The 9,806-nt window shown below is 44.4% G+C and overlaps 1 protein-coding gene across 2 annotated transcripts in view; it reads right to left on the reverse strand.

The window, feature by feature from the left end:
- Positions 1-9,606, reverse strand: part of INO80D (INO80 complex subunit D) — a 35,208-nt gene extending 25,602 nt beyond the window's left edge. The window contains exons 1-2 of one of the 2 annotated variants that reach the window (XM_075710560.1): positions 9,081-9,606; positions 7,656-7,725 (exon numbers count right to left, since the gene is read on the reverse strand). The gene's annotated coding sequence lies outside the window, so the exon portion shown is untranslated. Of the gene's footprint in view, positions 1-942; positions 1,035-7,655; positions 7,726-9,080 lie in introns of those variants that run through there. The other variant, XM_075710561.1, reaches the window with a different exon arrangement.
- Between the last annotated feature and the right edge of the window lie 200 nt (positions 9,607-9,806).

The raw sequence follows: 9,806 nt of genomic DNA on the forward strand, positions 1-9,806 counted from the left end.
TTTGGAAACTGTGACAGAAAATTATTGGGGGGAAAAAAAATTCTACTGCCACCACACTTAAACCTGTTAAACAAAACTCCACTCATCTACCAGACAGTGATTAGGAGTTACAAGCTGAAAAAGGTTAAGCATCAGACTAGATCGCTTGCTTGCTTTCCGGAATCAAGCTGAATGATGATTAACCCATTTGACTGCAGAGGTTTTACTTCAAGTATCTTTGCTTGCAAAAACACTGGTGACTATCCTTGCTCTGCAAAATTTTAATTTCATCAGGCAGTCCAAGAAAGCTTTTTTTTTTTTTTTAAAAAGCTTTCTTTACCACACCTGACGAACAGTCTTCAGATCTTGCAGGTGCCCACAACTTTTGCAAGCATCGATATGCAGTCCTTCCTGAGGTCATCATGGTTCTTCAGAGCTTTTCCTACCTTATTATACTTATTTTATGTAAATATGGGCATTAATAACATCAGAGGCAGTCCTCCCATAGATGCCAGGAAGGCTTAAATGACATTTCAGCAAGAGGTTGGGGTTTTTTCCCCCTAAAATAGACTCCTACAGTGCAACAAAATAACAAATCCATGCAATTATAAGGTACTTTTTAATATTCTAAGACTATGGAGTCTTTGGCAATCATCTTTAAAAAAAAAAAAAAAAAACCAAAACACACCACCCCAGAGCAGCTTCAAATAAAATTAACAGTACACATACTCTGCAGCTACTCTGCTACACCCAGTTTAGCCTGTAAAAGGCAGCTTTTATTCAGAAAGGCCGTCCTGAAGCACTGGAATAAACTCTTTTGAACATGGTATATTCAGTACTCGGTTCAGTTTCATATGTGTTATATACCAGGCAAAGGAATGTACATAGAGGTAATATTCAGGAAATATGTAATAAATTAGAGGCATGTGACAAATGTACAGATCACCACCTCAATCAACTTACTTGTTCCCAAGGCCTGAAATGGCAAGAATACGATTGCAAGGAGGGAGCCTACACAGACTTTGCAGGAAAGATGCAGTTTCCTCTTGTGAAGGTACAAGCCTTCCCTTCCCACTGTATAAAAGAACCTTGAGAAAATGACAAGCACTGTAGCATTGGGGGATCTAGAAAAGCAACTTTAAGTTGCTAGGGCAAAACAAAACACCCTATCACACCTCTGACAGTAAACTGCATAAACCAGGCCTTTCATTAGCACGTATCTAGCTGTAGAAACAGGACAGAAGACTACTAAAAATTTAAAAACATACTTAAAATTCTTGAAACAGTCGCGTATGCACTGTATGTGCAGTATCACAGCACACAGAATGGAGACATACGCTACAAAATGTAACTAGCACAAGTGCAAGTGACCTGATTAATCATTTAACAATAATAAGGATCATTTCGTATTTCCTCTTTACACACATAGTTCCCTTTCCATGCACACATGCAAGCACACACACCCAGGCGCAGGGGCCTTGCATTTTGTTTACGCCAGATAGCTACAACACAAGCACGGACATCTAATCCAGTTCCAATCACCTTTCCCAACTTCTCTCAATGCATGGAAGCACATGAAAGTAGAGCACACACTATATATATTTGAAACTAATCATTGGAGTATGACCCTTCACGACACATCAGTCCTAAGAACAAAAAAGTTCATTGTTGGCTGTGCCCTTCAAAAACACAGAATGGGAAGAGGGAACTATCTCTTCTTTAGCATGCTGAGAACCAGATAACCCTTTCAGATACCTTTGTTAAGACAGATACTGACATACACTTCAGTATTATCCAGCAACAACGTAAAAGAAAAAAAATAAAAAATCCCATGGTGACATGCCCAATACGGGAGCTGTGACTGGGGTTTGGGTCCCATATGTTTGACAGACAGCATCTTCCATTACTATGGCAGAAAAAGTAACCAAATTAGTCTGAACTAATTGCGTCTCATACACAGAACAAAGCTGACAGAAAGCCTTTTGCTCTGGAGTTTCCTTCTCTTGATAGTTAACCAAAGCTCTTATTTGGTGGCATACTAGACAGGATGAAAAACTTGAAAGAACAAGTGCATCTTGCAGTTGGGCAACTCACATGCTGCTCTCTATTTCTTTCTGTTTTATTTACCACCTTCTTTTAAGCTACTACTGTCATGCTTTGCAGAGTTTTTGATGGATCAATGACCTTCTCCTCTTTTGCACAACCCAGCAACATTTCTTTTCTGAAGGTTATCAAGCAACAGACCAAAGAAAAACAGTTCCTCAGAACAGTTCCAAAGTAAACAGCAAGAAATGCATACCTGGTGTGCCCCGCATTAAGCTTCTGTAAAGAAACTGCTCTGCAGTTCCCAGCCACTATAATCCTGCATTTATTCTTGTGCCCCCCCAGTCTTATTTTTGGATTTAACTCATAATTAAGTCTTATTTTTGCATTTAACTTGACTGGGTCAAGGCAGGCATAGTATTTCCCTTCTCACTTGTCTGAAAGATACAGGGCACAAGTACAATGCCATATGAAACATTTAAGCAAAAATACTGACAATAATCCTCAGGGAAATCAATGAGCTTGAACATGAATTTTTGGGTCTATATATACACTAAGAGAAGCTCATGCAAATATAAGCATGTTAAAAATCCTGACAGGAACCAATTAGTGCAACTACAGTAACGAACAAAAAGAAAGGTAATATACCTAGCAGCCAACGTTGTATTAAAACAACCCTACAGCAACTCTCTCAACCTTGCAATTTTATCTTTATTGGTAGATTCCTACACAGACTCCCCAGAAGACAGTGGTACTACGTGGTACACTGCCAGGATCAGAGACTGAAGTTGTACTTAATCTAAAAAGAGATTTTTCTTTTTACTTCCATAGCATACTATATATATATATATAAAAAAATATAGATAAAAAAAGAAAGTCTAAATCTATTGATTCTGATTCAATCTGATGCAATATTTTATTTTGAACAAAATATACAGGAGTTCTTAACAGAGCTTTTTGCTGCTACATAAAAAGTAGCACAAGCATGGAATAGGCACATGTCGCTTAACTGAAGAGAACTGAAACTACACTTAGCTACATAGTGGGTGGGGGAGAAATTATTTTTGTCCCACAGGATTCAGTAAGAGATGACGGAAACATGGACTTCCCCTGGAAAAATCAAATGCTTAAGCAGCTGTACCTCACTGCAAAAATATCAGGGTACAAAACTTTCTGGAAGCTGTTTTGGGTTTTGTATTTATACTCTACATTGAAGCTGTAGAAACATAATTTATGCCTGCATATGCTCAAACTGGCTTTAGCCACAACCCATGAATGAGAAACCAGAGGCTGCTTCTTAAACAACTGCTTCTAAATACAAGATTTTGAGCTAGTCAGAAGCAACAGGGCAAAGAACAGAAGAGAACCCAAAAATGTGTGCCATTGCCAAATGATGTAGGACATGACTGAGGTTTAAAAAAGGGGATAAGGTGAATACAGAACAGTCATATACCATATCACACAATATTAGAACTAAGGGTACTTCATGAAGCTAGTAAGAGATTGACTCAAAACATAGTAAAGAAGTACTACTACTTTTTTACTACTCACAGGTAGAGAACTGCTAGAACTTGCTGTCAGAGGAGGCTATGGAAGCAGACAGTATCATCGGGTTCAAAAATACAATAGAAAAGTTCATAGACAATGGGGACATAAGTGATGTACCTGCTGGCAAACCTAATTTAACAAATGGATGTTGAAGGAGTAAGAGAAGAAAACACTAAAAAGTGGCTGGGCTTTCATGCTCTTCCTAAATAGCATCACTTATTCCTACTGCCCAAGACAGAACACTAGGTTGGATCGACCTCTGATCTGACCCAGCAGGGTATTTTTTATTTTCTTATGAGGTTACCACTAACATTTGTAATTTGATAACACATTCATTTCTCCCCTTCTCCCATTTTTTATTCCTGAGCAGCTGACTGGAAGAAAATCTCCTCCCTCTGGCAAAAGCCCTATCTGGACATGTGAAGAACAACAAACTTAGCATCCCAGCAAGGCTTTAAGGACTGGCAAGACACAGAGCAAAGCCACGCTCTGCGACATGATCACTTAGAGCAGAGTCACTTGTCCTGCTGAGTGCAGCCACCGGTGATCCATAAGACAACAGAAGGTGGTTTAGCAAAGTGACTGTAAAAAGAGAAATGAAAGACTTAAATACAGACAGGTACACACCTGCGCAACCATCAGTACCTGCTGTCAGGCCTAGGTAGAAGCCAGCTCCCAACTGCTTTTAGTACTGGCAAGCAGGTATAATCTGTTCCCTTGCAGCGCACATCGGCTCCAAGACAACAAAGCTGTAGCTCTGCGCTCCACATACGCTCTCTCAAAACAGTTAAATAGTCCTTCAGAGAGGCTGGGAAACAGTGTAACAGCAAACTTCGGGGGGGAATCTTCACTAGGCCATACTGAGTATCAGCATTATATCATACAGAAATTTGGTACCTGACATCATCTGTAGCCTACAGAGAAGTTAACGGCCTAGTTACTATTAGAAAGCCTTTGGCACTATAGGCCCAAAACTCAACTGGTAATTTTGAGAAAACACCGTGCTGAAAATATTAGAATAATTTAAAACGTGTGGGCTGGGTACATTCTTAAACGTATGCTCAGAACTTGACATTCAACATATGTAAGACCCTTTTAGGCAATGGAATCCCCAAATGCATTGTAAATTGCAAGGCAATTATATGTCGGTGGTTAAAAGATGTATAATTAAGAGGACTGAGCTCGGAGCTTCACACATTGCATCCAAACAAAAGCCACGATTAAAGAGGTCTTAACTGTGTTGTTTTGCATTTGCTAATACTAGCGCAGATTTCATGTTAAATTGCCTTGTGTGTTCATGACATCTCACAGCAAAGGTACAATCATCTGTATATGCTTCCAAAACCATCAGCTTGGGGTCAGAAGTAGAACATGGATCTCCAAGAACCTCAGCTTTTCCACAAACACAAACAGCATAAATAGTAGTTTTGTTGATTCCTCAACTTGACCAAGAAAGAACAATTCCCTGCATTGCCACTGTCTGACCCTTTTGCTGAGACTAACAGTAAATACATAGATTTTAAGATGTTTGGGCAACATGGAAATTCATCCACTCAAGGATGAACAGAGAAAATAAAAATCATTGCAAAGAGACACACATTGAAAGCTACTTTACAGTAAAACCTTTCAGTCAGTATTAGTAAAAACTATATTACTAGAGAGAAAGCAAAAACATTCCTTTTTTCTATTTCATGCTAAGAGACTTTAGGGAACTAGTACCTCCCTGTTAAGTGCTCTGTTCTATCAAAAGAAGCTGCACCAGATCTAATTGCGGTCGACATCAACACCACAAAGTTGTAACTTCTGTCCCCATTCTGTGATCTAACCATAACTTTGGCTTAGTTCTGGTCATTTAACAGCTCAGTTCTCTACTACACTCAGCTACCAAACCAAGCCTGCTACATTTCTGGAAACAAGAGTCTTTTTATTAGTAAAAGCATCCAAACTGAGGCAGAAAACACTGGGAAGCAACCAAAGTTGACTACAAGAGTTCCTGTAGGGAACCCTTATTAACTAGAGCACAATCCTTACTCAAAAAGACCTCTGAAGAGCCCCGCACAAGGCAAGGTACTGGACACACATGCAAGTACCCTGACAGATCAAGGCACTTAACATGTTAAGATCTTACTAGGCATTTTTAGCTACTACCTGGAATCATATTTTGGACTATTTTTTTTCATACGTTAAAATCTACCTAGGAAGATAGAAGCAGCAACATTGTCCTCATTCTGCCTTTTCAGAAAGCTTATTATTTCAGCTCTGCAAAAAGGCAGTTTATATTGCATAAGGATGGCCAATATATTAACAGAAAAACAGCAGTATATTTTAGGCAATACTGGTGAGATAGATTATGCTTCTGAATAAAATGCAATAAATACAGAATTAAATTTAAGTATTATTCCTAACAATAGTAATGGCTAGAGAACTTACAGACTTGTAACAAGTTTCAATCAACAGCAGAAAACATAACTGAGAAGAAGGAAAATAACTTTTTGTTCCAAAACTGAACAGGTTGTTCTTTTTGTTTTCCTACACAAAATGAACTTAAGCAGAAATTTTAATTTCAGCTGATTCACTCATTTGATAAATAGTACCTTAAAGAAAACATGACAATGACAGCCCAAAGCTTAAAAAACAGACATTTAAGACTCTAGGAATTTTAGAAACTTCAAAGGATTTCTAAACAGAAAAGATGTTAAGTAGGAACATTCATAACTGTTGCTAAGAGCACATTCCTATAGATTTCAACAAAATAATTTCCTAAACATGGCTATTCCTGACCTAAGGTTCAAGATGGGCTCCATATCTTTGGAAGACTTTTGAATAAGGATTTCTCTACTTGAGTGGAAGGTCTCAGGCCCCAGCCCTGCAATCACATCCTCACAGGCAGATTCTCATGTGTGCACAGAAGCATACTTATTTCTATGTAGCCATAAACAGGCCCAGGTTTTGCCAGGGCAAGCGAGGCTGCAGAAAGGCGGCCTTCAGATGCAGCAACAAATGGAACATTTAGGCTATTGCAACATCGCAGAAATGCACTTTAAAACGTTATCTCAAAATATCAAAACCATGATCCTGAGAGAAAGCAGAGACTAAACGTACCACAGCATACTTTGCATCTGTACTTGAACAAAAAAAGGCTGTAAGTCCAAGTCTTTTATTTATTCAAATAACAGATAACCTACACTTGCATATGAGGTTAAACAAAATACCTTTAGTCTTATTTTTAGTCCCAATGCTGCAAAGACAAACAAGCTTATTTTCACACAATACAGGAGTATCATTCTTGCTTCAGTGAGAATACTCAATAAATAAAATAAAGCAGTAGAGCTCCTCACAGAGCAGCCTTTTAGCAGTTATAAGCTATCAAAGTTTCAATACGGTATTACAATAAATTTGTACCTCCTGAGGATTTACCATATTGTGAGAACACGGTACAACTCTGTAGGACCAGGCCCTACGTACAAATTCATTCACTCATCATAAAAATATGAAATATCAAAATAACTCCTACTAAGTAAATTTTGGGTTGCTGTCTGTAGATAATTTAGCTTTACAATTAATAAAGCTTGTCTGATGTACATATGTATTACAAACAAATCACATAAAAGGCTGAAGATAGCTGTGGAAGTGTCACCAGGTTGTGACAGTTTCATACAAAACACAAGCGCTCCGGTTCATCAATCAACAGCAATACCCAGTGGGTACGGCTTTAGTGTGAAACACTGACAGTACAGGGGTGCCCATAGGAGAGGGCACTCAACTACAGGGGAATGATGCGTTGCCCTAAATTTGTGAATCTTTTTTTTTTTTTTTTTAAGTCTACCAATGCTCAAAAATTGAGAACAGCCTTAAAATAAACCTTCATCATATGTTGTTAAGTAACAAAGTTAGAACTAACTATAGATCTACATATTTTAATCAGATGGTGTAATATAAGGCTTTAAGGTAAGCATTACTGTTACTTCCAAAATTCATTTGAGGTTACCTGTCCCCAGCCATTAGCATTTTGAGCTAAAAGACATCTTAAGGAACATCTGACCAAAACTAGACACCTCCCGCATTAGAAACCAGAGCTATTTCACCTGTGCGGGGTGAAGCGCGTTGGTGGGTTTTCCAGTGGACTCACTTCACAACTACCAGACGTTCTTTCCCCTGAAAAAAACGATCCTTTCATTTTCAGTCCTGGGGGGCAGCGGCACCTCACAGGGACCCCCCACCCCCCACCCCAGCGGGACCCCGGCCCACGGGGACAGCTAGGGTACCCCAGCGGAGACGCGAGAGGGGGCCAGGGCCCGCGTCCAGGCAGGGCCCTTGCTGCGTAGGGGCCGCTGAGGCAACCCCTTCCCCTGGCTGTGGGGCCAGCGGGCTGCTGCCCCCGTCCTGCTGCCGCCAACCGGTCCCGGGACACCGGGGGTGGCTGAGGGACCCCGGCCCGGACCCCGGTGGGGCTGAGGCGGCTGCCGGCCCCGGCACGTGGCGGAGTGCGAGGGCGCGGCCGAGGCAGCCCCTCGCTCCTGCCCCTTGCTCCCAGCTTCGGGGGCTGGGCCGGGGCCCCCATGTGCCGGCAGCTTTCGCGGGGGGGGGGCACTCTGACGGCCTCCCCACACCCCCAACCCCCCACACACACCCCCTCCCAAAAAGTTGTGAGGTGAATCAGCCCGCCGTCGGCCCGCTCGAGGGGGTACACCGGCGGGGGGCAAGGGGGGGGGGGGGGGGCGGGACGGGCGGGGGGGGGCCCGCGGCCGCGTCCCGGGGCGCCCCCGCCCCGCCGGCCCCGTCCCCACGGCCGCGGGCGCGGGGCGGGCGGCGGTAGTGAGGGGGGGAAGCACCCTAAAAACGCCGCGAAACTTTCCAGGCCGCGGCCGGTGCGGCCCCGCACGCCCCGCGGGACCGGCACCGCCTCCGCCCCGGCGGCCCCGGACCGGGCTGGGGGAGGGGGCGCCCCCCCCCCCCCCGGCCACCACCGCTCATTAAAAGTCATTTCGGCAAATTAATGCCGCCCCCAGCCCCCCCGTCCCGCGGCCCCCCTCGCTCCGCCGCCCCGCGCGGGGGGGGGGCGGGGAGCGGCCCCGGCCGAGGCGCCCCCGCCGCCTCCCCCCAGCCGCCAAGCTCCGGCGGCGGCGGGGCTCGGCCCGCTTTGGGCCCGGGGCCCGGCGCGGGGGGCCCGGCGGGGCGGGGAACGGAGCTGCCGGGCCGCGCCGCGCTGAGGCCTAGCGCCCCCCCGCCCCCGTTCTCCCCCGCCGCCCTTCACCTCCCGGGCAAAGGCGCCGCGGCGCCGCGCCCCGACCCTCCCGCTGGGCCCCGGCCACCGTCTCACCCCCCTTCGGCGCTTCTCTCGGCGCCCGAAAGCCTCAAAAACCCCCCCGGCTCCCCTCACCCCCCGCCGCGGCCTACACCGCCCCGGCCGATCCCCGGCCTCGCGTAGCCCGCCTCCCCGCCCGCCCTGCACCCTTCGCACCGCCTGCCGCGCTACGCGAGCCCGGGGATGCAGGCCGGGCCTGGCTTACCTTTCCAGCTGCTTTTTTTTTCTCCTCTCTCTCCTCTCCCCCCTTTCCCTCTGTTGGGCTGACAGATCAGAGTTTCCTCCCCAGCAGAGGGACTGGGAATGGGCTCGGGCTCTGTGCTGAGGAGCTGCTGCCCCCCTGGCTCTGAGAAGATCCTGCTTTTTGTGGGGAGGAAGCTTTGGGGGCTCTTTATTATTTTAAAACTACAAAGTGCTCAGAGGGTAGGTGATTATTAAGGGGAATCCCTGAATATATTCTCCAGCAAAGAAGGCAGGGCTGCTGGGGCTGCTCAAGAAGAGAGCCAGCAGCCTCCTACAGCACCACTACAGGCACTGAGAGGACATAACATCAGAGAGCGGCTCCTCTGCCCTCCAAAACAACAACTTTCCTACCATCTTGAAGGTAGTAGAGAGGGAGAGAGGGAGGGGGAAAAGAAGTACAGAAGGTTTTTATAAAGTGTCAATTTGGGGGAGGGAGCCAAATGGCCAAAACCAAATTTTTTATCATTTATGTGACTTTTTATTTTAAATAAAAATAAAATACAAAGGCATGTGGCTGAAGAAATAATTTTCTTTATAACAGGTAAGATCAGCTTTCTGGAAAAAAAAATTAAAAGGAGGTACGGTAAAAAAATATATTTTTAGTAACTTTGTTTTTCTTTAAAAATTAAAAATTTCCTGGTTTTTTCCTGTAATTTATAAAGTTGATAACTTTTCTGTCGTTCTGTGA

The sequence above is a fragment of the Pelecanus crispus genome, chromosome 5 (genome assembly GCF_030463565.1).
Source record: "Pelecanus crispus isolate bPelCri1 chromosome 5, bPelCri1.pri, whole genome shotgun sequence".
Classification (NCBI taxonomy): Eukaryota; Metazoa; Chordata; class Aves; order Pelecaniformes; family Pelecanidae; genus Pelecanus; species Pelecanus crispus.